This window comes from Panthera leo, chromosome D2 (assembly GCF_018350215.1).
Source record: "Panthera leo isolate Ple1 chromosome D2, P.leo_Ple1_pat1.1, whole genome shotgun sequence".
Classification (NCBI taxonomy): domain Eukaryota; kingdom Metazoa; phylum Chordata; class Mammalia; order Carnivora; family Felidae; genus Panthera; species Panthera leo.
Window position 1 is genome coordinate 60922790 of NC_056689.1, and position 27730 is coordinate 60950519.

General features: G+C 39.2%; 2 protein-coding genes and 1 pseudogene across 5 annotated transcripts in view; 2 read left to right on the top strand and 1 right to left on the bottom strand.

Moving 5' to 3' along the window:
* Window positions 1-21088, bottom strand: part of NT5C2 (5'-nucleotidase, cytosolic II) — a 101269-nt gene extending 80181 nt beyond the window's left edge. Inside the window, exons 1-2 of one of the 4 annotated variants that reach the window (XM_042908226.1) lie at window positions 15655-15823; window positions 12065-12129 (exon numbers count right to left, since the gene is read on the bottom strand). The gene's annotated coding sequence lies outside the window, so the exon portion shown is untranslated. Of the gene's footprint in view, window positions 1-7027; window positions 7052-12064; window positions 12425-15654; window positions 15824-20493 lie in introns of those variants that run through there. The other 3 variants (XM_042908227.1, XM_042908230.1, XM_042908229.1) reach the window with 3 other exon arrangements.
* The window catches only part of INA (internexin neuronal intermediate filament protein alpha), a 59234-nt gene continuing 51654 nt past the window's right edge, over window positions 20151-27730 (top strand). Inside the window, exon 1 of the mRNA XM_042908235.1 lies at window positions 20151-20231. The gene's annotated coding sequence lies outside the window, so the exon portion shown is untranslated. The remainder of the gene's footprint in view (window positions 20232-27730) is intronic.
* On the top strand, window positions 20691-27641 carry LOC122201832 (annotated as a pseudogene).

The window sequence follows — 27730 nt, forward strand, 5'->3', positions numbered from 1 at the left end:
GTGGGGGGGTAGAGGATCCAAAGAGGGCTCTGCACTGACAGCAGCAATCCCAATATGGGGTTCAAACTCATGAACCGTGAGATCAGGACCTGAGCCGAAGTTGGATGCTCAACTAACAGAGCCACCCAAGCACCCCAAAAACACATTCATAAAGAAGAAAAAAGGAGATTTCTCATCTGAAACAGTGAAGCCAGAGGAAAGTGAAGAAATACCTTTAAAGCATTGAAAGAAGTGTCAACCTAGAATTCTATACCTGGCAAAAATATCTTTCTGAAATAAACTTTTTCAGACACATGAAAGCTGAAAGAATTCATCACCAGCCAACTAAAAAAATAAATAAATAAATAATTTAAAGAAGTCCAGGCAAGAGGAAAACAATACCAGATGGAAATCAATCTACACAGAATAATTATAAAAGATTTTTTTTCTATGTTAAATTTTTTTTTAAGTTTATTTATTTATTTATTGAGAGAGAGAGAGAGAGAGAGAGAGAGAGAAAGACAGGGTAAGCACAAGCAGGGGAGGGGCAGAGAGAAGGAGAGACAGAATCCCAAGCAGGCTCTACGCCATCAGCACAGAGCCCAATGTGGGGCTCAAACTCACAAACTGTGAGATCATGACCTGAGCCAAGATCAAGAGTCAGATGCTTAACCAACTGTGCCACCCAGGCACCCCACTCCTATGTTAAATCTGTTTAAAAGACACCTGTTTAAAGCAACAGTAGTAACAAAGTATTGTGAAGTTTATTATATAACTAGAAGTAAAATGTAGGACATCAATAGACCAAAGGTGGGTAGGGGGAAAATAAAAATATACTATTGTAAGATTCTTATAGTGTACAAGAAGTAGTACAGTAACACTTGAAAGCAGACTGTGACAAAGTAAACATGCATACTATACACCCTAAAGCAATCACCAAAATTACACAGAGTTATGGCCAGTAAGGCAACAAAAGACATAAAATAGAAACAAAAAAATAATCAACTTAAAATAAGAGTTAAAAAGAACAAAAGGAAACAAAAAAAAAAAAAAAACAGGACAAACAGGACAAAATAGCAAGGTAGCAGAATTTTACTTAACTATATTTTTAAAAATTGCACTACATTCAAAATGCCTAAAAACTCCAATTAAAAAGAAGCTCTAGTGGGTATATTAACATTAAACAAAGTATACTTCAGATCAAAGAATCACTATGTATAATTGATAAAAAGGTCAATTTGCCAAAAAGATACAGCAATTACAAACATATGCACCCAACAATAGAGCTCCAAAATACATGGAGCAAACATTGATAAAAGTGAAGGAGGAAACAGATAGTGCTACAATAACTGTTGAAGACTTAACTACTGATAAGGATATTCAGGTCTACAACAACACTATAGACTAACTACACCTAACACGCGTATAGGCCACTCCGCCTAACAACAGAGTACACATTCTTCTCAAGTGCTCAATCACAAAGCTCAATCACAAAGCTAGTATCAATACATGTTTAAAAACTGACAAAAAATGCAATCATACAAAATATCTTCTACTACCACAATGTAATGAAGCTGGAAATCAGCAACAGGATGAAAAACCTTATGACTCACAAATACACAGAAATTAAACAACACTCTTTCCAACAACCAATGGATCAGAGAAGAAATCACAAGGAAAATGTGTGTGTGTGCACTCGTGCACACTCTCTCTCTCTCTCAAATAAAAAATAAAGAGGCACCCGGGTGGCTCAGTCAGTTAAGCATCTGGCTCCAGATTTCAGCTTAGGACATGATCTCATGGTTTGTGAGTTCAAACCCTGCAACTGGCTCTGTGCTGACAACTCAGAGCCTGCTTGGGATTCTCTCTCTCCCTTTCTCTGCGTCTTCCCCACTTATGATAAAAATAAATAAATAAACTTAAAAAAAAAAAAAACAAAAAAGAGGGGAAAAAATCGCAAATCAATAACCTATGTCTTCAGGAATTAGAAGAGAGAGACAAAAAAAAAAAAAAAAAAGGTAAATTAACTAAACCCAAGCCCAGCAGAAAGATCAATGAGAACAAAAGTTGGTTCTTTGAAATGACCAACAAAATTGACAAACCTTTACCTACAATGACTAGGAAATAAAGAGATAAGATTCAAATAACTAGAATCAGATGAAAGTGGGGACATTATTACTGACATATGTACACAGAAATAAAAATCAAATCCATCAACATATTAAAATAATTCATCACAACCAAGTGGTGTTGGGTCCAAGAACACAGGATGACTTATCTTTCTTTTCTTTTTTTACTTATTTTGAGAGAGAGAGAAAGCATGAGTGGGGTAGGGTCAGAGAGAGAGGAGACAGAGAGAACCCAAGCAGACTCTGTACTGCCAGATCAGAACCCAATGTGGGAGAGATCATGACCCCAGCCTAAGTCAGATATTTAACCAACTGAGCTACCCAGTCACCCTGGGATCATTTATCATTCTAAAATCAGTCAATGAGAGGTGCCTGGGTGGCTCAGTCAGTTAAGCACCAGACTTTGGCTCACGCATCATCTCATGGTTGGTGACTTTGAGCCCAACGTCGGGCTCTGGGCTGACAGCTCAGAGCCTGGAGCCTATTTCAGATTCTGTGTGTCCCTCTCTCTCTGACCCTCCCCCACTTGCTTGTGCGCGTGCGCGCGCGTGCTCTCTCTCAAAAAACAAAAAAATTAAAGAAAAATTTAAATCAATGTAACAGAAAAACAATATATCATCTCAATACAGAGCAAACAAGTACAAGACGAAATCCAACATGCTTTCCTGATTTAAAAAAAAATAAATCTCAGCAAATTAGGTATAAAAGGGAACTTCTTTAGTATGATAAAGTGCATTTACCAAAAACCTACGGCTAATATAATATTAATGGCAAAAGACTGAATGTTTTCTCCCTAAGATCAGACAAAAGAGATGTATGCTGTCACCACTCAACATTGTACTGAAGGTTCTATTCTAGCCAGTATAATCAGGCACCTGGCAGGATATATAAAAATTAATATAAAAATTAATGCAAGGGGTGCTTGGCTGGCTCAGTCAGTAGAGCATGAACTCTTGATCTTAGGGTCATGACTTCGAGCCCCATTTTTGGCACAGAGTTTGCTTTTAAAAAAAGTAATTCATAATGAATGATAGACCTAAATGTAAAACCTGAAACTCTTAAACTTTTAGAAGAAAACATAAGGGAAAATCTTTTTTTTTAATGTTTTTATTTATTTTTGAGACAGAGACAGAGCATGAGCAGAGGATTTTTTATATTAAAAAAATGTTAATGTTTATTTTTGAGAGAGACAGAGACAGAGTGCAAGCAGGGGAGGAACAGAGAGAGAGGGAGACACAGAATCCGAAGCAGGCTCCAGGCTCTGAGCTGTCAGCACAGAGCCCGATGCGAGGCTCAAACTCACACACTGTGAGATCATGACATGAGCTGAAGTCAGATGCTTAACCGACTGAGCCACCCAGGCACCCCTAAGGGAAAATCTTTGAGAGCTCTTGAGTTAGTAAAAATCTCCTGGTTTCCACACCTAAAACACAATTGATTAAATAGGTTGATAAATTAGATCCCATCAAAGTTTATGGTTTCTGCTCTTCAAAAGACACTGTCTGGCACAAAAACAGACACTCAGATCAATGGAACAGAATAGAGAACCCAGAAATGGACCCACAAATGTATGGCCAACTAATATTTGACAAAGCAGGAAAGAACATCCAATGGAATAAAGACAGTCTCTTCAGCAAGTGGTGCTGGGAAAACTGGACAGTGACAAGCAGAAAAATGAACCTGGACCACTTTCTTACACCAGACACAAAAATAAGCTCCAAATGGATGAAAGACCTCAATGTAAGACAGGAAGCCATCAAAATCCTCGAGGAGAAAGCAGGCAACAACCTCTTTGACCTTGGCCACAGCAACTTCTTACTCAACACATCTCCAAAGGCAAGGGAAACAAAAGCAAAAATGAGCTACTGGGACCTCATCAAAATAAAAAGCTTCTGCACAGCGAAGGAAACAATCAGCAAAATTAAAGGCAACCAACAGAATGGGAGAAGATATTTGCAAATGACATATCAGATAAAGGGTTAGTATCCAAAATCTATAAAGAACTTATCAAACTCAACACCCAAAAAAACCCAAATAATCCAGTGAAGAAATGGGCAAAAGACATGAATGGACACTTCTCCAAAGAAGACATCCAGATGGCCAACCGACACATGAAAAAATGCTCAACCTCACTCATCATCAGGGAAATACAAATCAAAACCACAGTGAGATACCACCTCACACCTGTCAGAATGACTAACATTAACAACTCAGGCAAGAATGCAGAGAAAGGGGAACTCTTTTGCACTGCTGGTGAGAATGCAAACTGGTACAGCGACTCTGGAAAACATATGGAGGCTCCTCAAAAAATGAAAAATGGAACTACCCTAAAACCCAGCAATTGCACTACTAGTTATCTATCCAAGGGATACAGGTGTACTGTTTCAAAGGGGCACATGCACCCCAAGGTTTACAGCACCACTATCAACAATAGCAAAAGTATGGAAGGAGCCCAAATGTCCATTGACCAATGAACGAATAAAGATGCGGTATGTATGTACATACATGTACATATACACGATGGAGTACTACTCGGCAATCAAAAAGAATGAAATCTTACCATTTGCAACTACATGGATGGAATTGGAGGGTATTATGCTAAGCGAAATTAGAGAAAGACAAATATATGAGTTCACTCATATGAGGACTTTAAAAGACAAAACAGATGAACATAAGGGGAGGGAAACAAAAATAATATAAAAACAGGAAGGGGGACAAAACATAAGAGACTCTTAAATATGGAGAATAAACAGAGGATTACTGGAGGGGTTGTGGGAGGAGGGATGGGCTAAATGGGTAAGGGGCATCAAGGAATCTACTCCTGAAATCATTATTGCACTATATGCTAACTAATTTGGATGTAAATTATAAAAAAAAATTAAAATTAAAGAAAAAACTAATTAATTAAAATAATAAACATAAAAAATAAAATAAAAATCAGTGTATGTAAAAATAAATAAACACTAAAAATTTTTTTTAAAAAGGATTCTGTATTTTGTCAAATGAAAAAAAAAAATACACTATTAAGGAAAAGACAAGCTACAACAACAAATTCCCAGGCTCATGGAGCTTACATTTTAGTGGAGTCGGATAATAATCAAATATATAATATTGTGCCAGATGATTGTAAGTGGTATATGGTAGAAGTCAAATAAATAAAATGAAGAAATAAACAGTGACAATGGTTACACTACAGATAGAAAAACCTTCCAAGACCTCTATGAAGAGGTGACATTTGTTCAGAGACCTGAGTAAAGTGAGGGAATAATATATAAAATAAAACAAACAATAAATCAACTTACCACAGGTTCGCATTATAAGCTATGTTAATATGTTTTGTACCTTAGGGTTTACATGTATGAGTGATGCAAAATATTTAAAATATTTTATTCCCTTAGAAAGTTTTTTAATTTTTTTAATGTTTATTTATGTTTTGAGAGAGAGACAGAATGTGAGCAGGGGAGGGGCAGAGAGAGAGGGAGCCACAGAACTCGAAGCAGGCTCCAGGATCTATGCTGTCAGCACAGAGCCCGACATGGGGCTCGAACTCACAAACTGAGATCATGACCTGAGTCCAAGTCAGATGCTTAACCAACTGAGCCACCCAGGCACCCCCCCCTTAGAAAGTTTAAATATTGTCTCTTCAATCTGGTTGGTATATTCAACTTATTATGCAGGTCCCTTTCATTGCTAACAGAGGGCTAAAAACAAAACAAAATTGTATTTTCATATTGCATTTCCATTAATATATTTTCTATCTCTGGGCACCTGGGTGGCTCAGTCAGTTAAGGGTCCAATTCTTGGTATCAGCTCAGGTCATGATCTCACAGTTCATGGGATCAATCCCAAACAAAGCCTGTTTGGGATTCTCTTTCTCTCCTTCTTTCTCTGCCCTTCCCCCAAGAACTGGCATACAGATGTGCCCGCCTGCTCTCTCTCTCTCTCTCTCTCTCAAAATAAATAAAATAAACATTAAAAAATATTTTTTTCGGGGCACCTGGGTGGCTCAGTCGATTAAATGTCCAACTCTTGGTTTGGGCTCAGGTCACGATCTCATGGTTTCACGAGTTCAAGCCCTATGTTAGTCTCTGTGCCAGCAGCGCAGAGCTTGCTTGAGATTCTCTTTCTCTCCCTCTCTATGCCCCTCCCCTACTTATGCTGTTTCTCTCAAATAAATAAACTTAAAAAAATTTTTTTTAAATATATTTTCTATCTCTCCAGTAAGAGAGAGGGGAGATAAGTTACAGTACGGGAGAAAATATTTGCAAATTACACATCTGAAAAAGGATTATATCCAGAATACACAAAGAGCTCTCAAAATACAGCAATAAGACAAACAATTATAAAAATACAGGCAAAAGATTTGAACTGATGTTTCTTTTTTTTTTTTTAACGTTTATTTATTTTTGAGACAGAGAGAGACAGAGCATGAACAGGGGAGGGGCAGAGAGAGAGGGAGACACAGAATCTGAAGCAGGCTCCAGGCTCTGAGCCATCAGCACAGAGCCCGACGTGGGGCTCGAACTCACGGACCGCAAGATTGTGACCTGAGCCGAAGTCGGCCGCTTAACCGACTGAGCCACCCAGGCGCCCCGATGTTTCATCAATCAAGATAGATGGCAATTAAGTACATGAAATGATGCTCAAGGTCATTTATCATCAGGGAAATGCAAATTACTACAGTAATATTCCACTACATTACTATTAGAAAGCTTAAAATTTTTAGAAGACTGACCATGCCAAATTTAGTGATGAAATAGAGCAACTAGAACTCTAATACACTGCTGATTGAAAATATAAAAATGATACAAGCATTTTGGAAAAGTTTTCCATTTCCTTAAAAGTTAAACACGTATCTACTATGTGGCCCAACCTTTCTACTCCTAATTATCCAAGAGAAATGAAAGCAAATGGGGTACCTGGGTGGCTCAATCAGTTGAGCGTCCAACTTTGGCTCAGGTCATGATCTCACACAGTTTGTGGGTTCGAGCCCCGCTTCGGGCTCTGTGCTGACAGCTCAGAGCCTGGAGCCTGCTTTGGATTCTTTGTCTCCTTCTCTCTTTGACCCTCCCCCACTCATGCTCTGTCTCTCAAAAATAAATAAATGTGAAAAAAAAATTTAAAAAAGAAGTGAAAGCAAATATAAAGACTTTTACACAAATATTCATAGCAACTTTGTTTGTAATAACCATAAAGTAAAACAAGCCAAGCATCTATGAGCAGGTGAATGGATAAACTGTAGTACATCCATACAATGGAATAATACTATGCAATTTAAAAAAAAATGAACTACTGGGGCTCCTGGGTGGCTCAGCTGGTTAAGCATCTACTTCAGCTCAGGTCACAATCTGAGGGTTGGTGGGTTTCTGTCCCACATGGGGCTCCACACTAGTCTGAAGCCTGCTTGGGATTCTCATGCTCTCCTCTCTCTGCCCCTCCCTTCCTGGTGCTTTCTCTCTCAAAATAAACAAACTTAAAAAAAAATGAACTACTGATATACAACATGAATAAATTTCAGAATTATGCTAAGTGAAAGCAGACAAACAAGACTGCATACTACATGATCCTGTTTACATAAAATTCCAGAAAATGCAAACTAATCTGCAGTAACAGAAATAAGATTAGTGGTTGACTGAGGTGAAGGAGTAAGGCAAAGAGGGACTCAAAGAAACTTTTGGGAGGGATATGTTCATTATCTTAATTATGGTGATTGTTTCACATGTGTACACATACATAAAAACTTAGTGTATACTCTAAATATGTGCAGTTTATTGCATATATTTATACCTCAATGAAACGGTTTTTTAAAGTCAGGCTTTTTCTTTCCTCAAAAATTAGAGGTAGAGGAGCGCCTGAGTGGTGGCACAGTTGAGTGTCCAACTCTTAATTTCGGCTCAGGTCATGATCTCCCAGTTCCTGGGATTAGTCCATGGGCTCCTTGCTGAGTGCTGAGCCTGCTTGGGATTCTCTCTCTGCCCTTCCCCCACTCTTGCTCTCTCTCAAAATAAACACACAAAAAAATGAGAGGTAGTAACTACACTAAGAAAAGATTTTCCCCACAGATTTTAATTCCTTTATTCAAATTATTATAGGGAAAATTCAAAGCACTTTCCTGGGTCATTCATGGACGTCAACAAAATACCTTTTCTTTGGGGCACCTGAGTGGCTCAGTTGGTTGAGCATCCAACTTTGGCCCAAGTCATGATCTCACAGTTTGTGGGTTTGAGCCTCGCATCGGGCTCTGTGCGGACAGCTCAGAGCCTGGAGCCTGGTTCAGATTCTGTGTCTCCTTCTCTCCCTGCCCCTCCTCCACTCGCACTCTGTCTCTCAAAAATAAATAAATGTTAAAAAAAAAATGAAAAAAAACAATTAAAAAAATACCTTTTCTTTTGTTGTTGTTGTTTTTTGAGAGCTGAGGGTGAGGGGCAGAGAGAGAGAGAGAAAGAGAATCTTAAGCAGGCTCCACATTGAGCACAGAGCCCAATGTGGGGTTCTATCCCACAACCCTGGGATCATGACCTGAGCAAAAATCAAGAGTGGGATGAGCAGGGCACCTGGGTGGCTCAGTCTCTTAAGGATCCAACTCTTGATTTTGGCTCACATCATGATCTCATGGTTCATGAGATCAAGCCCTGTGTTGGGCTCCACACTGACAGTACACAGCCTGCTTAGGATTCTCTCTCCCTCTCTGCTCTTCCCTTGCCTGCATGCACTCTCTCTCTCTCAAAATAAACAAAAAATATATATTTAAGAGTGGGACGTTAACTGACTGAGCCATCCAGGTGCTCCAAAATGTATTTTCTTTTAAAAATTCAGGTTACAGACTCTCACAAAGAGAACATAAAACTTTAACTAAAATGTAAACATAAATTATTAAGTAATCACATTATCACTAATATGGAATAAAATCTGCCATGAAGTCTATACAGTTATGTGAAGATAAGGGGTAAGATTTTTTAAATAATCATCTTCAAATAATTCCTCATATGACAATTTTACTATGATCTTATCTAACACATCTTAACACTATATGACAGACTTTTGAACACTATCCAGAGTCAATCTATCTAATGCTTAACTATTTTCTTTAGTAATATTAGAATTAAAGATGATGATACTTTATCAATTGGCCAAAAAAACCAAAAGAGACAACAGTTCTAATAAGTAGGTAAATATTTCATTTGTCACTTGTTTACAGTATCAAGCTTAAGAGTTTTATTCAGTAAGGTACAGTAGTGACTAATACGGAATAAAAAGCTCAAATTATAATTCCTTTCAAACAATAGTGGTACAGTTAGAAAATTCTTTGTTTCAACATAAAATACACAGCCTACAAAATACTTGTCCCTGAAGAGTAACAACTGAAACGAACTTTCAAGCATTTGAAATATTGTTGTTTCACGTAAAAATATTTCAACATACCCGCTCCTTTCACCACTAATGATGTCACCACCCCCCTATCCCTGCCCCACCCCTTAAAAGGAAAAACAGCTGCCCCAACGGCTCCAGGCAACTAATGAAAACAGGAAGCAAAGAGTAACTGAATCTAGGGTAAACCTGGTTAGTAAAACCATTTTAAATGTTTCAGCTCACATCAGTAATTTACTTGGAAAGAAGTGAGTAGCAAGTAAACACATTATGTAGCACAAGTCTATCTGGCAAAGTGCTTAATATATATGATATACTGAATCAAACATTCATTGTTCACCAGAATAAGTAGGTCAATCTAGATAACAGAGTAATGATAACAGCAAGTAAGTATGAACACTCAGGGTTTTACTAAACTTCACTGGAATTTATTTTGTGTTTAAATATAAAACTTGAAATTTCTAAGTTTTATAATCAACCATTCTAAGAACACTGAACACCGCTCTGAAACTTGGGTGGAAAGAATAAGAATAATTTTGAATGGTCTCTTCAAATTTTCTCACCAGCTTGAAATTTATTTTAATCTTCATAAATACAACTTTAACTGCATATTACATATATTAAACTAGTTTATGGAAAAAGAAGAGTTAAAGATAATCCTCCATCTGTAAGGCCTGGTATTGAACTAAATAAGGAGGCACATTGTATCTGTGTAAATGTGCACCTGAGTGTGTGTAAAGTAGTAAAATTACTTTATTACAGTTGACTTTTTAAAAACATTTCCTTTGTTATGATACTAAGGATACTTACAAAATATTTCATATGACCTTGTTTTCCTTATGTTCTGACAACTTGCTAACAGCTTTAAATACACAATCTATATAATTAATACAAGTTATGTATGAACTGTAAGGTATGTTGAACCAGAAGAATACTGACAATACTGCTGTGGGCCATTTCTACTGAAAGGAAAATGCACATCTGTAGAATCACTTTTACTGGCTGGTCTAACAGTAAGGAACAGGCTTCTTGCCTACTGCAAACCCTTGATAAGTCTCCACTCAGCATCTGTTTGATAAGTAGGCATACTTCACACATGGCCCTTGATAACGCTATTCCTTGACCAATGAGCAAGTAAACCAAGAAAGTATAGTGGTAAGTCAGTTTTAACATTACATATGGCTTAGGGTCCCCTCTGTAACATGACCACAAACAAACCAACAAACTTACAAATGTATTCCCTAGAAAACAAGGGGAGTCAGATACAGGTATAGATTAATTTATCTAACAGTACTGATGAAAATCTAAATTATAAAATCTATAGTTAATAGCACAGGAGCCAATGGCAGGCTGCCCCAGGATGGGCCACCATTTTTAGTTAAAAGCAAACAAAACCTAGCAGATTCAGAAGCTCTTTACCTGTCCCTCAATTGCCTGCTTCTATCAAGAAGAGAGCTAATAATAGAAACTCCTCTAAGAAACTTATCTTCATAACAAGGCAATCTTTGTCTTCCAACCATCTCCTCTCACCTTCCTGCTCAAGTTCTCTCTCCCCTTTGTATCTCCTCAAGCCCCTACCCCTCTCCTCAGCACATATAAGCATCATGTTGTCCATCTCTGGAATTTCCACGTCTGTGTGGAGTCCCCCTATGTATGCTATTAAATTTGACTTTTTCCTGTTAATCTGTCCCATGTTAATTTACTTCTTAGTCCAGCTAGGACTCTGAAGGGCAGAGAAAATTCTTCCCTCCCGACAATTGTGTCACCTCTAACTCAAAGAACAGCACTTTCAAACAAACCACAGCTTTGAAAGTATTTTTGTAACTCCTTCTAATCATAAAATATGTGAAGAAAATAATCACATAAAATATTTTGAGATATTTTCCCCAAAAGGGAGACTCCTTAAAACTGTTGTATTAAAATAAAACTGTGTTAAATGTTTCATTACCTCTTATCTTCTGAACACTTCGTAACAGCTTTTTGTTCATTTTCATTTCATTAGTTTCATTCAGAGTTCTATCATTTACCCTGCAAATGTACTATACATTCCTGTAAAAGGCCAGCATTCATAGTTTGCACACCAAGTGAAAGCTAACAAATTGCAACTAACAAACTTGCGCACATATTATTTGCTATTCTCATACCCTTTTTCTTTTTTTGCACATTAACACTTCCAGACATGATACATTTTGATAGTAAGAGTCAGTCTCTTTCTCTAAAATAGAAGACCATAAGGTGAGATTTGTTTTGTTTTGCTGCTGTTTCCCAGTTCTTTTAACGGCGACTTGATACACACAGGCAGAAAAAAATGGAGCTCCTAGACCTATACACTTGGCAGCTCTTTGCTCTTTAAAAGCTAATTCTTGTGTAAGCCTGAAAACGCAAGAATTGCACAAGTTCCTTTTAACGCTCTAAAACAGTCTTTGTGAAATCTTACTTTTGGTTCAGAAACGCATAAGAATCTTGGCTTGATTAACGTAATATTTTGCTAACATTTCGACATCAGGCCTTGGAACAAAAGCTTCTTTGTTCTCTGATGGAAAATAACAAAACTGAGAAGAGATCTTGTCAAGTGAGAAATGCAGTACCTGTTGCCTTGACAATCTGTTCTTCTTCAAGCAATAATATGTTCCAATTTCTAGTCTGAAACGAACTGGAAAATACAAATTTACTTCACATGTTCCTAAAGTTCCTAAATATACAAGGGAGACCTGAATTTTATTATGTTCTCCTAAACATTCTACCACTGCTACTCCTGGAATTCTGTTACTTGAGCCATATCATACACAATACAGTATTTTTGTTCTATATCAACATATGAAAGTTTCTTCTAACAATGTTTTGAGTAACACCAGACCTTCAACAATAACATGGTTATTAACACAAAGAAAAAGAAAGCATGTAAAGAAGACATTTTTTTTTTATTTTTTTTTTTTAACGTTTATTTATTTTTGAGACAGAGAGAGACAGAGGATGAACGGGGGAGGGGCAGACAGAGAGGGAGACACAGAATCAGAAGCAGGCTCCAGGCTCCGAGCCATCAGCCCAGAGCCAGACGTGGGGCTCGAACTCACAGACCGTGAGATCGTGACCTGAGCCGAAGTCGGACGCTTAACCGACTGAGCCACCCAGGCGCCCCAAGAAGACATTTTAAATGAATGCGCTTGAGGATATGTAGTATGCCATCTATTTCTTTAAAATATTGCTATAATTAACTAAGGTCTTTCAAAAGCATAAAGGTAACTAAGCCTGACATTTTTTACATTGAGCCAATATACAATTCTTTGCACCTTTAATAATAATTCTTGAACATTCTTTTAAAAAGGAGGTAAAAATTGTTTGATTTCGAAAAGAACGAATTATTTTACCCATGAGTTCCTGGCTCATCGTTCAACTTTGTTCTAGCTGTAATCTTAACTCTCACCACAAAAAAAAAAAAAAAAAAAAAAAAAAAAGATAAAAATCAGAAAGGCAGAAATAATCATCACAGTATTTTCACTTTTTGGTTTATAAATTCATTTATGGATTAGTCTGCTTATTTGGTAAAAATTCAGAGATACATAAGTTCAATGCCTTAATAATGCTAACATAACAGCTAACATTTACTAAGCATTCACATTTTTTCATGTATTATTCTAAGCACTATACATATTTCATCTGACTTCTCACAACCACCATATGAGTTAGGTGCTATTATCTTCATTATACAAAGAAGAAAACAGCATTGGGAAGTTAAATAATTTCACCAACATCACAGAATTCTACTTATGATGAAGAGCATACATTCTAGAGCCACAATGCCTGGATTCAAAATCTGCCTCCAACACTAATTTAACTAGCTCTATGACTGAGCAAATTACACAATCACTTCAGTTTCTTTCCTCCACTCCAAAATGGCCAGATTTGGAACCAGGATTCAATACATTAATAAGTGCAAGGTGCTAAGAACACCAGCTGACACATAGTGCTTAATAATTCTTTATAATGCTAGAGCCCCTGATGTTTAATATTTGCAGCCTCTGCACAATGTAGTACAGTGGTCTCTCTTTCTTAGTGGTTTTCCTTTCCATGGTTTCAGTTATCTGGTGTCAACTGCAACCTCCAGAAGCAGATGATCCTCCTTGTGTTATAGTCAGAAGATCAATAGTAGCTTAAGGTTACTTCACAATGCCTACGCCATTCACTTCATCTCATCTTGTGGGCACTTTATCATCTCATGTCATCACAAGAAGGGTGAGTACAGTATAAGAAGATACTCTGAGAGAACACATTCACCTAACTTTTATTACAGCTTTGTTCTACAAAACAACTGGCCTGGACTCTTCAAATACATCAATGTTTAGAAAACAAACAAAAAGCTGGGAACCTGCGGTGGATTAAAAATAATTAAAGGGACATGGCAACTAAATGCAATTAACTCGTGATCTCAGACTAGATCCAGGCACCAATGAATTAGGTTGAAGAATACTATACAGGTCATTATTGGAACCGCTCTGAAACTATTTTCCCTGTGAAATTTTTAACATCCGCCATATATTAGATAATAATGTTACCTCCATGTTAAATGTGTAGTTTTACGGGACATCTTTGTTTTTAGGGTATTCAGGTAGATCATTTGAGGAATGAAGTGTCATGATGTCTGCGACTTACTTTTAAATGGTTCAGGGAGCACCTGACTGTCTCACTTAGTTAAGTGTCATAATCTCACAGTTCACGAGATCAAGCCCCGCACTGGGTCCCACATCCGGCCCCACATCGGGCTCTGCGCTGACAGAGTCTGCTTGGATTCTCTCCCTCTCTGCCCCTCCCCTGCTCTCTCTCTCTCTCAAAATAAGTAAACATTAAAAAACAAAACGTTCAGGAAAAAATGTATAAATCAAAAAACGTGGCATAATGTTAACTGGTGAATCCAAATGAAAGACAAATTCATTGAACATTATTGCACTTTTCTATATTGAAATTTATTGCAAATAAGAAGTTGGAATAAAAATTTAAAATTTCTGCACAGGAAAAGAGATTAAACACTGAGAAGGTATTTGCAACACCACAAATGAGAAAGGATTAGTAAATAAAGAGAGCTAGGAACTAATGATGGAAAAGTAAACAAGCCAAGAGAAATCTATAAACAGCAATTCACAGAAAAGGAAACCCTATAATAAATGGATGTAAAGAAGCTCAATCTCACTTATAATCAGGGAAAGCAAATTAAAATGAAATTTTATTTGTTTTAAAATTTAAACGTCTAAACAGTATCAGTGTAAGCATATTGCAAACTGGGAACTCCCACAATCTGCTGATTTTGGATTTAGTATTCTAGAAAATAATTTGGCATTATCTAACAAAGTTGAAGATCTTCATACTCTACCACCTAAGATTTCCCTAAGCTTAGAATTCTCACATATGTAAATAAGATGACAATCCAAGAATGTTTATGCTTCATTAATAACAGCAAAAAAATCTTAAATACAGAGAACAAACTAGAGGTTGCTGGGGGGCGTTCTGGGTGGGAAGATGGCTAAATGGGCAAGGGGCATTAAAGAGGACATTTGTTGGGATGAATGAACACTGGGTGTTAACATGTAAGTGATGAAGCACTAAATTCTACTCCTGAAATCATTATTACATTATGCGTTAACTAACTTGGATGTAAATTTAAAAAAATAATAAAAATAAATAAAATAAATAAAGATAATATTTTATTGTTTTGCTAAAAACTTTAGGTCCCATAGCTAGGTTCTTGCTTTATTCTAAATAGGAATCGAGATTTATTGTTTTAAAGTGATACTGTGTAGAAATTACGGATTTATTCCCTTGAAGAAACACCAAAGGTGACAGGTTCATGGTGGAATTCTCATTATACTTTATGATTAAAAAGCTGTATTATATACTATTCAATAAAATTAAACTTTACTTCAAAAAAAAATCAGAAATACCTAAAAATCCATAAACTGGTTTATTCATATAATGCAATACTATAGGGCAACTAAAATGAACTAATAAAGACTTATGTATCCACATGCACACATACCAAAAACAATGCTGAACAAAAAAACCATGCTGCAGAATCGTATGTATAACATAAGAGTATATGTACTTTTATGGATATATACATATTAGTAAAAGTAAAAAAAAAAAACATAACGGGAATGATAATTACTGAATTCATGACCATCTTTACCTCTAGAAGTGGGCAAGAGAAGGCAAGAGAGGGAAACAGGATCAACAAGGATACATACAGGCAGGCCTCAGCTGTATCTGTAGTTTTATCCCTTTGAAAAATTTATATTGAAAAAAGAAAACACACAATTAGAAAATAGAAAAAATATATACAGGGGTGTCTGGGTGGCTCAATCAGTTAGGTGTCAGATTCTTGGTTTTGGCTCAGGTCATGATCTCATGGCTCAGGAATTCAAGCCCCACATCGGGCTCCGTGCTGACAGCTCAGAGCTTGCTTGGGATTCTCTCTCCCTCTCTCTCTGTCCCTCCCCTGCTCTCTCACACCTGCTCTCTCTCTAAATATATAAACTAAAAAAAGAGAGAAAACTACACAAAGTAAATATGATGGCCTACAAGGTGATCATTACATGCTTTTCTGTATGTTTAAAAACATTTGAAATATAAAAGTATTTCATATTTTAAAATAAATTTTAACATTAAAGAAACCCCATTAAACTGAACCAAGGAGCTTTTAAAACATATATGCCACTGGACGTCTGAAATGGAAACATACTAATTCCCAACAAGCCATATATTTTTGTTTTTGTTTGTTTTATCCATTAAGTTTCAGGCTTCAGACTTCAGTTTTCTCTTTCCAAGCAGATCCTGACATAGCCAGGCTTTTCCATCTTACACTCTTGATATTGCTTCCCAATCAAGATACACACAAAAGGTAGGAACAAATAATTCAGCGCTCTCCAAGTCAATTTAAACCTTCTGGTTCTGTACTCTACCCAAAAAGAGGGCAGTTTTTCTGCTCTGCTGGCAATTTTGCCGTTTTTTACTGGGGTTTTTTTGGGGGGGGTGGGGGGCTTGCTAATAAGTTGTTTTCCATTTAAGAGAGAAAGAAGGAGGGGGCACGTGGGTAGCTCAGTGAGTTAAGCATCCGACTCTTGACTTCAGCTCAGGTCATGATATCACAGTCGTGGGTTCTAGCCCCATGTCAGGCTCTGCACTGGCAGTATAGAGCCTGCTTGATATTCGCTCTCTCCCCCTCTCTCTGCCCCTCACCCATTCACATGCTGTGTCTCTCTCTCTCTCTCAAAATAAATAGATAAACTTTAAAAAAGAAAAAAGAGGGAAAGAGGAAGAAAGGAAGGAACAAATGAAGGACAGCCACCATAAGCTCTGGTAACCAATCACAAAACGCAACCAAATTTCAAAAGTCATATATAAGATATGCTGTTTCAAATGACAAGGAATTTGGCAATCTGTAACAATCTGTAATCAACTTCCTTAAAGCAAAGAACTTTTTTTGGTCTGAACCTAAAAAACAAAGTGAACACCAACCACTCATTAAAAAAGGTTAGCTTATTTCATTAATTCTGCTCTATTGCAAGAAACCCATGTAGCATTATCTTATAAAACAGCTTACCAGAAATTCTCTCTCCAGCCTTATCTCATACTATTACTCTACCACTTTGTTTTAGTGAGAGCAACCTATTCATTAAACCCTCACTACATCCACTTTTGCATCTTCTTACTCTTGTGTCACCATCTTTATCTATTCCCTGATCCCACAAACATGCAGTAATCTTCCCACTTTCAACAATAAACAGTAACAGCTAACATTTATAGAGAATTTAATGTATGCTAGTATTGCTTCAATGGAATTATCCCATTTAACCCACACAACCCTGTGAAATTTGTTCTATTTTCTCCTTTTTGGTGGTGAGAGAAACTGAGTGAGGCTGTTTTCCAAAGTTGCAGAGATGGTAAGTTGCAAGCCAGGTCTCAAACCCAGACTCCAAAAACTAGGCCCTCAAACATATGTGATGCTGTTTACTGGCTCAAAGCACTGACTGCCTTTATTGCTCAAATGTCACTTCACATATGCTCTGTGATATTTAACATTTTGTTTTCATTGATGTTAAGTGGTTCAAAATACTACATTCCTTCAACAAAAATTTACTGAGAGACTGTATGCCGGGCAGTGTTGACTACTTGCTATAAAAGCATGTTATAGAGCCTCTACAAATGAAAAGTAGATGAATTCTTCAGATACACGGCCATCTCAGAAATATGGGTAAATGCAAAATTAAAAGCAGTATGTACAGGGACGTGTGGGTGGCTCACTCAGTTAAGCAACTGACTCTTGGTTTCAGCTCAGATCATGATCTCAGTTTCATGGGTTCAAGCCCTGTATCAGGCTCTGCACTGGCAGTGTAGAGCCTGCTTGGGATTCTTTCTCTCCCTCTCTCTGTCTACCCCTCCCCCATTCTCAGGATCTCTGCCTCTCTCAAAATAAATAAGCTTTAAAAAAATACATACATAGTAATTTATTTTTTTTTTTTTTTAAATTTTTTTTTCAACGTTTTTTTTTTTTTTTTATTTATTTTTGGGACAGAGAGAGACAGAGCATGAACGGGGGAGGGGCAGAGAGAGAGGGAGACACAGAATCGGAAACAGGCTCCAGGCTCTGAGCCATCAGCCCAGAGCCTGACGCGGGGCTCGAACTCACGGACCGCGAGATCGTGACCTGGCTGAAGTCGGACGCTTAACCGACTGCGCCACCCAGGCGCCCCAAACATACATAGTAATTTAAACTACATAAAAACAGGGGGCGCCTGGGTGGCTCAGCCAGTTAAGCACCGGACTTCAGCTCAGGTCATGATCTCATGGTTGGTGAGTTTGAGCACCAAGTCAGGCTCTGTGCTGACAGCTCAGAGCCTGGAACCTGCTTCGGATTCCGTGTCTCCCTTTCTCTCTTCCCCTCCCCTGCTCACACTCTGTCTCTGTCTCTCAAAAATAAATAAAACGTTAAAAAACTAAAAAAATAATAAACTACATAAAAACAATGCTTAGATGAGGAACTGGAAAAGAACAACAGTCATAAATAGTATGAAAAGGTTGGGGTTTGTTTTTTGTTCCTCAGTATTTCACTGAATTAAGCTTTTTGTTAAGAGCAATGAAAAGATGTATTAAAACAAACATGTTATGAGTGCTTTCTTTCCCCCATGAAACAGCAGAAACAGCCTAGAGAGACAGATGAATGAACATCCCTCCTCCTAACATCCCACTGTCAACTGGTTTCCTTTAGGAAGATACACCTGATGTCAGTAGTAAGGCTTGCAGATACATAATACCTCTCTACATAAATCTCCCCACAATTACAAACTTTTGGAAACTTGTAGCTAATTACAAATTTTCATACATGGAATCAAATCGTGGAACTGACCAAAACCCTGCAGAACATCTCCTTCGGCCCTCTCATTTTACAGACTGATTACTAAATTCTAGGTTAATGACAGTAAATGCAGCAACCTATAAGAGCCGAAATTGTAGTGGCTTACATTGCAAAAGAAATGAATTTCAGAAACAAAGTCTATGTGTGCTAGCATTGGCCTATGGAGTTCTCATTTTAATTACTGACTAGCTGTGTCCTTTGGAACTTAACCTCTACAGGCCTGGACGTCTTCATCTAGATAAATTCTAACCATTGCTGAAAAGTGTCTCAGTAGGGGAGCCTAGCTGGCTCAGTGGGAGAGCAAGTGACTCTTGATCTCAGGGTTTTGAGTACAAACCCCACTTTGGGCGTGAAGCCTACTTTAAAAAACTTAAATTAGGAAAGAAAAATGTCCTAGTAAATTTCAAGAAGACCTAAATCACATTAAGTTTCCATGGTAAATGGTACTGTTTCAACATTCCTCCCTTCAAGTTAGTTAGCAGAAATTGCACCTGCTCTCTGAAGAGGCAAAATGAACAGTGTCCAGCCATTATGAAACAAATAGAGTTCAACCAAGAACCTCTCTGCACCCGGACACAAACAACCCTATAAAGTGACTAGTCACTGCAGAGCATTGTGCTTTGCAATACATCCCTCAAACCTAACGGGACCGACCGCACTGGAAAAAACCAAATCTGACACCAAGCTCTACCGACTGCTTTTAAAAGCTGAGGCCTACTGACGTCAAACCCCCCAAACGTTATGCTTAACGACTAATGGTTCAGGCCTCTGATGTGCATCTCCCCTCTCGACTATCACCAGCTTCAGGGATCCCCAGAAAAGGAAAGGAACGGACCGCCACCGGACGGCTGACCCCGGACTTGAGAGCCCTTTGGAAAGAACGAGCATGGTTTTTGCGGCGGTTTGCGATTCGCGGTGAGCTTTCCAAGAAGCACTGCAAGGACAGAACTGGCATGTGGGCTATCAAGCTGGCAATTTCCGGCGGGTCTTGCTAAAACGCTGTCAACCTCGCCTCCTTCCACAGCTGTCCGCTAGTTCCCTGGGGTCCACCGCGAAAGCGCAGGGGTTGAGGCCCATCAAGAGGGCGGAACCGCTGGCCTCTGGCGAGGACGGCGAAAGCCGGCGTCGGCCGGAAAAATAAGCAGAACTGAGTAAAGAGGTATCCGCCTGAGGCGGGGTGGGGGCTGCCACCAGCGTGAGGAAAGCGGGGGAACAGGACGTGACACGACGAGGCTGGCTCTGAGGAGACGAAGGGCCGCGCTCCGAGGGTAAGGCGAGTCCCGACGAGCCGAAGGCATGGAAACAATGGCGCGGGCGTGACGTGAGGCTGGGGGCGTCGCCGCGACGCGGAGGTAGGGGCCAATCTGAGGCAGGGGCGAGCTGCGGGGGGAGGGGGTGGGAACGCCGTGCGGGGACGCGGGCGCCAAGCCCTCAGACAAGCAGGCGAGCGCTGGGAGGGGCGCAGCGGCCCGGGTGGGGCAGGGGCAGGCGCTGGCCCCCGGTCCCCGGTCCCCGGTCCCAAGTCGCGCGCTCGGACACGCACCCTCCCTCGCGTGCTTGCTGGCTCGCTCGCCCGCTCCCTCCCCGCCCTCCCGCGGGTCCAGCCGCACTCACCGGCCCCGCCGCACGGCAGCAATCCCAGCGCGCAACTGCCGCAGCCGCCTCGGCGCGCGCCTTCCCCGCCCCCGCCGCCCTGGCACCGCCCCCAGCTCGCGCCCTGCCAGGGACCGGCGCGCTGTTCTTTCCCCAGCTCCGCCGCATAACCCGGTCGCCACGACGCTCCCTAGCTGGTCTGGCAGAGAGGAGCCGCGATGCTGGCGTGCGCGCCTCGGGCTCTAGCGCTCAGGTTTGCTAGATCCACAAACAACAGAACATCAGTTGTTGCCGAGCTGTGGGGTAACGCGTGTTGACAATCCTTACATGTCTTTTAGGTCTGCATTCCTTGGCCTTGTGCCCCGCCCCTCAGCAAGGCCCGGGGCTACCCAGCCTTGGCCAACGCTCCAACGCTTTTCCTTAGAGGGATGGGGCACCCTTTTTCCCAGTCACAGAATCTTCTGGTCGAATGGACCTCAAAGCCACTCTGGTCCAGACCCCCAGAGCACCCTTGAATCCCATTGACAATTAAAAGCACTAGCTTTGGAGTTTGTCAGAACAGGCTGGAATTCCAGTTCCACCACTTACAAATTGTGTGACCTTGGGCAAATTACCTGACCTCACTACCTAGTTCCCTCATCTATAATACAGGAACAGATAACAATAGTACGTACAGGTGTTACAGGATGAAACAGTAGAGGGAAGGTGCTCAGCACAGTCCTGGCACACAGCACTCAATAAATGTTTGTATTGACCCACCACCAATTCTAAAGAAGACCCCAAGTGACAGAAAGCCCACTATTTCCAGAGCAATGCATTCCTCAGCAGCGCTGACAACGGTAATAAAGTGTTTCTGAAGCCTCTACTTTCTGGCCCAAGTCCTATCCCTTGGGAGCCTCAGAGAACAAACCGGTCTAATCTCTCTTTGACTTCTACTTTTCAGATACTTGAAGATTTCTGCCCAAGGTCTTCTTTTGTTCTGGACCAGTATCTCCCTTTACTGGGGGAGGGAAGGTCTTTGTCCTCATTCTCCTCATGAACCTAGTAGGTTTGAATGTGGCTCCTGTAGAGTATATCACCCAAAACGGAATCAAATGTTTGTAGTACCATCAGAGCAAAGCAGTCCCCTAACTTCCTCCTTATAGGACTTACTGCCTTCCATTCACACAGTGAAGTTCTTGGCTTCCGCACTATTGACTCATTGCGCTTGCCATCAACTAAAACCTTCAAGACTTTTAAATAACTGCTCTGCTGGAGCATTTTTTTTAACTCTCTGGTGGTTTTTGAGCCAACTTCAATTCAGGTCAGCTGAGGACAGGCCTTGGACCTCTCACCTACTAGATTTTTCAGGATTATGTGAGAAAAAGGAATAGGAGTTGGAAGTTCATCTAATACCATCTTTAAACCAAGTGTTTTTGGGAAAAGGTCAGGATTTCTGTCTAAAGACCATCCCACTGAGCAAATAAAATGCATGCATATATATATATGTGTGTGTGTGTGTGTGTGTGTGTGTGTATGCATATATACGTATATATATATACATATACACACACACACACACGCATATATATATATGTATATAAAATCCAACAGCAAGAAAAAGTGCACACACACAAACACACACAAACTAAAAGGAAATATATAAGTATGTTACTCAGGGTGGTTTCTTCTTTATACTTTTCCATAAATTTCCCAGGTTTTCTACATTGTTTATACTACTTTTATAATCAAGGACTGTGTTTCCAAAAAAAACCAGAACAAGTAATTTTAAAAATCAGAGACATGTAATAACTTTAAAAATTGGGAAACAAACTTAAGACATAACTGACTAAGAAAAAATTTGTAATATATAAAACAAAGGATTTGTATCTGGAACATACAAAGGATTCTTAACAAATCAATAAGAAGAAAAATCTACTAGAAAAATGGGCAAATAATATAAATAGGCAGTTCACAGAAAATACAAATTGCTAACAAATACACAAAAAAGTACTATCTCACTGGTAACCAAGGAAATGGAAATTAAAACTGAGATTGGCAACAATTTTCAATCTTCATAATATCAAAAGAATATAAATTGGCATCTCCACTTTAGAGGGCAACTGAACAACATCTATTAAATCCATGTCTCAGCAATACCACTTCTACTTATCTAACTGTATGTAATATGGAGGTGTGTATAAGGATAATTACTATGATATTGTTAAAAAATAAAATGTGAGGGTGCTGGGGTGGCTCAGTCAGTTGAGCGTCCAACTTTTGATTTCAGCTCAGGTCATGATTTTACTGTTCATGAGATCCAGCCCTACATCAGGCTCTGTGCTAACAGAAAAAAGTTAAATAAACTTAAAAAATAAAAAATATTTAAAGTTAAATAAATAAAGTTAAATAAACTTTAAAACAGTAAAAAATATTTAAAGTTAAATAAACTTTTAAAATTTTTTAAAAATTAAATTTAAAGAAAGAAAATGTGGAATCAGCCTTAATGCCCATCACTAGGGGAGTGGCTAAATAAAATTTAGAATGCTCATAATGGAATTCTGTAGAGGATTTAAAAGAAGTGACCTTGATCTATATGTTAATATAGATTTATCTCAAAATCATATAGCTGAATGTAAGCAGCAAGTTGCAGCATGATATATAATATGTATATTATATTGATATTTTAAAAAAATCTTCCTCAAAATGGATAACTTCAGTCTAATTATGAAAAATCATCAGACAAACCCAAATCAAGGGATATTCTACAAAATACCTGACCTGGACTATTCAAAAGGATTAAGGTTGGGGTGCCTGGCTGGCTCAGTTGGGAGAGCATGTAACTCTTAATCTCGGGGTCAAGAGTTCGAGCCCCATGTTGGGTGCAGAGATTACTTAAAAGAAAATAAATAAATGAACTTAAAAAAAATGGAAGCCTTTAAAAAAAAAAGCGTTAGGGTCATGGAAGTCAAGGAAAGACTGAGAACTGTCACAGGCTGGAGGAAGCTAAAGAGAAAACTAAATGCAATGTTGGATCCTGGAACCATAAAAACACATTAGTGGAAAAACTGGTAAAGTTTTAACAAAGTTTATAATTTAATAGTATATTGTACCAGTGTTAATTTCTTAGTTTTGACCATTAAACCAGAGTTATGGAACCTGTTAATATTAGGAGAGGCTGAGTGAAGGTATACTGGAACTTTCTGTTAAGATCTTTGCAACTCTTCTGTATATCTAAAATTATTTCAAAATAAAATGTTAAAACACTTTGCAACTCTCCTGTAAACTAAAATTACTTTCAAAATAAAATGTTAAAATAGACATAAATACCATTATCTCTTATCAACACTGCTATAGACAATGTTTGTATCCCCTTCTAAATTCAGATGATGAAACCTAATGCCTAATGTGATGGTGTGTAAAGGTGGGGCCGTTGAAAGGTAATTAGGTCATGAGGGCAGAGTCCTCATAAATGGAATGAGTGCCCTTATAAAAGAGACCCCAGAAAACTTCCTACCTTCTCTGCTCTGTAAGGACAAAGTAAGAAGACAGCTGTCTCTGAACCAGGAAACAAGCCTTCACCAAATCTGCTGGTGCCTTGCTCTTGGACTTCCCAGCCTCTAGAACTGTGAGGAATTTTATAGGCTACTAAGTGACTGGTATACTATTATAGCACCCCAAACTAAGACAATCACACATTAAATTTGTAAAAGATTTTTACAACAGGTTATAAGGCTACATGCCAAACTCATCAGAAGTTATCTCTAGGGGTGCCTGGGTGGCTGTCAGTTAAGCATCAGACTCTTGAGTTCCGTTCAGGTCATGATCTCACAGTTCATGAGGTAGAGCCCCACATTGAGTTCTGTGCTGACAGCGCAGAGCCTGCTTGGGATTCTCTCCCTCTTAGGATTCTGCTCCTCCCCCACTTGTGTGTGTGTGTGTGTGTGTGTGTGTGTGTGTGTGTGTCTCAAAATAAATAAATAAACTTAAAAAAAATTCTCTCTTAAAAAAAAAAAGCTATCTCTATCTCTAAAGATGGGGTAAGGGGCCAAGATTGGGGGTAAGTTCAAGGGGAGTTTAATTTAGTTTTACTGTTTCTGAAGATAAGTGTATTCATGTATTGTTTTTGTAACCAGAAATTATTTTTTTTTTAATTGCAGAAGAAAGGAAAAGGACAGGGCATTTGGCCTTATGACTCCTTCTGGAGTAAGACAAGCCATACCAAGTATGAAAGAACTGAACCTTCTAACAGAAGAGTGGGGAGCCTGAGGAAGCAAAGGAGCCTTAAGTGGCTTGCTTGTGATCTCTAACTTGGCATGGGCTGAAGGGCCTGGGCAGTGAGTGCTTAAAAAGAGAGGCCATTCTACTGTGGCCTTGGATGGCCTCTCACCAAACTTCCTGCCCAGCACCCACATGGCTGTCCCACCCCTCTGATTAATACTATTTTCCCCAGAATACCATAAAAGTCTGAGTCAACCAGAACGTAAGCAGCATTCACAGGTTACTCATCAGTTTTCTGCTCCTTGGTAGAAACTCTCAGAGAAATGCAAACATTGCTTAACACCCTGGCCTGGGGCCTAGAAACAACCTCCTGCTGCCCAAAACTCTTTGTCCCAGGAAGTGTTCAATCTTAGATCCAATCAGCCACCTCATTTGTCTCCTCTGTTTTTCATCCTTCTTTATCTAATAGCATAGGATCAGCACTTACCATGATAAGTGCCAGTACAGGCATTATGGAAGAAGCCAACCATAAAATGTTTAGTCTAGCTAGAAATGTCTATTTCTAGTCCAATTTGAGAGATGGGACATCCATGTAAGACTTAGAAGGACCTACATTTATTCAAAAACATGCAGTGAGCTTCTACTCTGTGCCTAATACTGATCAATAGAGACGTGGGTTTCTGCAGGAGGTTTCTGACTGCTTGGAAAGATGAGCTTTAAATGAATAATTATTTTATCACAATTTTAGGGAAGTGATATTCAGGAAAAGTAAAAGATACAATGAGGGAAAACAAAATAGGGGCTAGGTTTTGGGATAGGGAGAAGGTCAGGAAGGGAACTTTCCCTAAGGAAATAACATCTCACCTGAGACCTGAAGGATGAGTAGGACTTCAACTAAAAAGAGAGAGGGGCTTGCTTGGAAGAGTGAGGATTCCTGAAAGAGGGACCAGTAGATACAAAGGCCTGAAAGTAGGGATGAACCTGTGTATGTATAAAATGATCTGAAGCCTAGAGAGAAAAGGCAGAGAGAAAAGGAGAAAGTGGCAAAAAAAAAAAAAAAAAAAAAAAAAGGACCTGGAAAGAGGCAGGATCAGACCTTGCAGGGCACCGTAGACCAGATAAATGATTATCTTACCCTAAGTGTGTCGAAGAGTAATTGAGGCCATAAAGTGAAGGAGTTGCACGGATCAGCTCTGCAGTTTAAATGAATGGAATGTAATCAACCAATCGTCTCAGGCATTTATGAAAATTATTTCATTCCGGGGCACCTGGGTGGTTCAGTTGGTTGAGCGTTGGACTTCGGCTCAAGTCATGATCTCTCAGTTCATGAGTTTGAGCCCCGCATGGGGCTTGCTGCTGTCAGCACCCAGCCTGCTTCGGATCCTCTGTTCCTCTCTCCCTCTGCCCCTCCCCCACTTATGCTCGTTCTCTCTCTCTCTCTCTTTCTCTCTCTCAAATAAATAAATAAAACTATTTCTAAAAAAGAAATAATTTTCTTTTTATTATTGAGAAAGACAAGATCTGCAAGTTCTATGACAATCATTTCATTTACTGAACATCTACCAGGTGGTAAATACTGGAGATCCCCTATCCACACTTTACCCCAGAGTTGCTGAACATCTATTTAGGTAATTAGACACTTGGGTAAAACATAAAGGCAGGCCATTATATTCCAGATGCCTAAGAGCTTCAGAGTTTCAGGAGAGATGGATTCCAGAGCAGACAGAAGAGTCAGAATCAAATACATAGATGTGCTACTTCATACCTATGAGGATAGCTAAAGTTAAAAGGGAAAAAAAAGCAACATAACAAGTGTTGACAAGGATGTACAGAAACTAGAACACTCTTGCATTTCTGGTAGAAATGTAAAATGGTACAGCCTCTATGGAAAACAGCTTGGTGGTTCCTCAGAAAGCTAAACATAGAATTACCTTACGATCCAACAATTCCACTTCTGGGTATATATCCAAAAAGATTGAAAATAGGGACTCAAACAGACACCTTTATACTGATGTTCATAGTAGCATAATTTACAGTAGCTAAAAAGTGGAAGCAACCCAAGAGTCCATTAATACATGAATGGATAAACAAAATGTGGTACATACATACAAAGGAATGTTATTCAGCCATAAGAATGAATGAAGTTCTGGTACCTGCTACAACCTGGATGAACCTTGAAAACATTATGCCAAGTAAAATAAGCCAAACACAAAAGGACAAATACTATGTGATTTCACTTATGCGAAATATCTAGAACAGGCAAATTCATACAGACAGAAAGTAGATTAGAGATTACTGGGGGCTAGCAGGGGAGTTATTACTTAATGGGGACAGAGTTTCCATTTGGATCGTGGAAAAAAAGAGTTTTGCAAATAGACAGTGGTACCTTTTTCAGGCAGTCAGGAAGACGGCAGACATTCAGACAGAGTGTGCCTACCAAAAGCAGCCAATCATCTTTCAAAATAACAAAAGGGTTCTGCTTAGAGAAACTGGCAAGGAGATGCTCCCTCAATACTACAAAAACACTGGTCTGGGCTTCAGGATGTCCAAGGAGACCAGTGAGGGCACCTAGATCATTAAGAAAAGCCTCTTTACCAGTAATGTCTCCATCAGAGGGCAGGTTCTGTTTGGCATGGTGACCAAGATGAAGACGCAGAGGACCACTGTCATCTTCCAAGACTACCTCCACTACATATCAAAGTACAACCACTTTGAGAAACCCACAAGAACATGTCTGTGCACCTGTCCCCCTGCTTCAGAGATGTCCAAATTGATGACATAGTCACAGTGGGTAAGTGCAGGTCCTTGAGCAAGACTGTGCGATTCAATGTGTTCAAAGTCATGAAGGCCGCTGGTACCAAAAAGCAATTTCAGAAGTTCTGAGACTAGACATCTGCCCACGCTCCTGATGAAAATAAAGTTATTTTCCCTGTCGAAAGGAAGGAAGGAAGAAGAAAAGGCAGTGCTGATGGTTGCACAACACTATAAATGTACCTAATGCCATTAAAATGTTTAAATGTTTATTTCTTTTGAGACAGAGTGAGCACAAGCAGAGTAG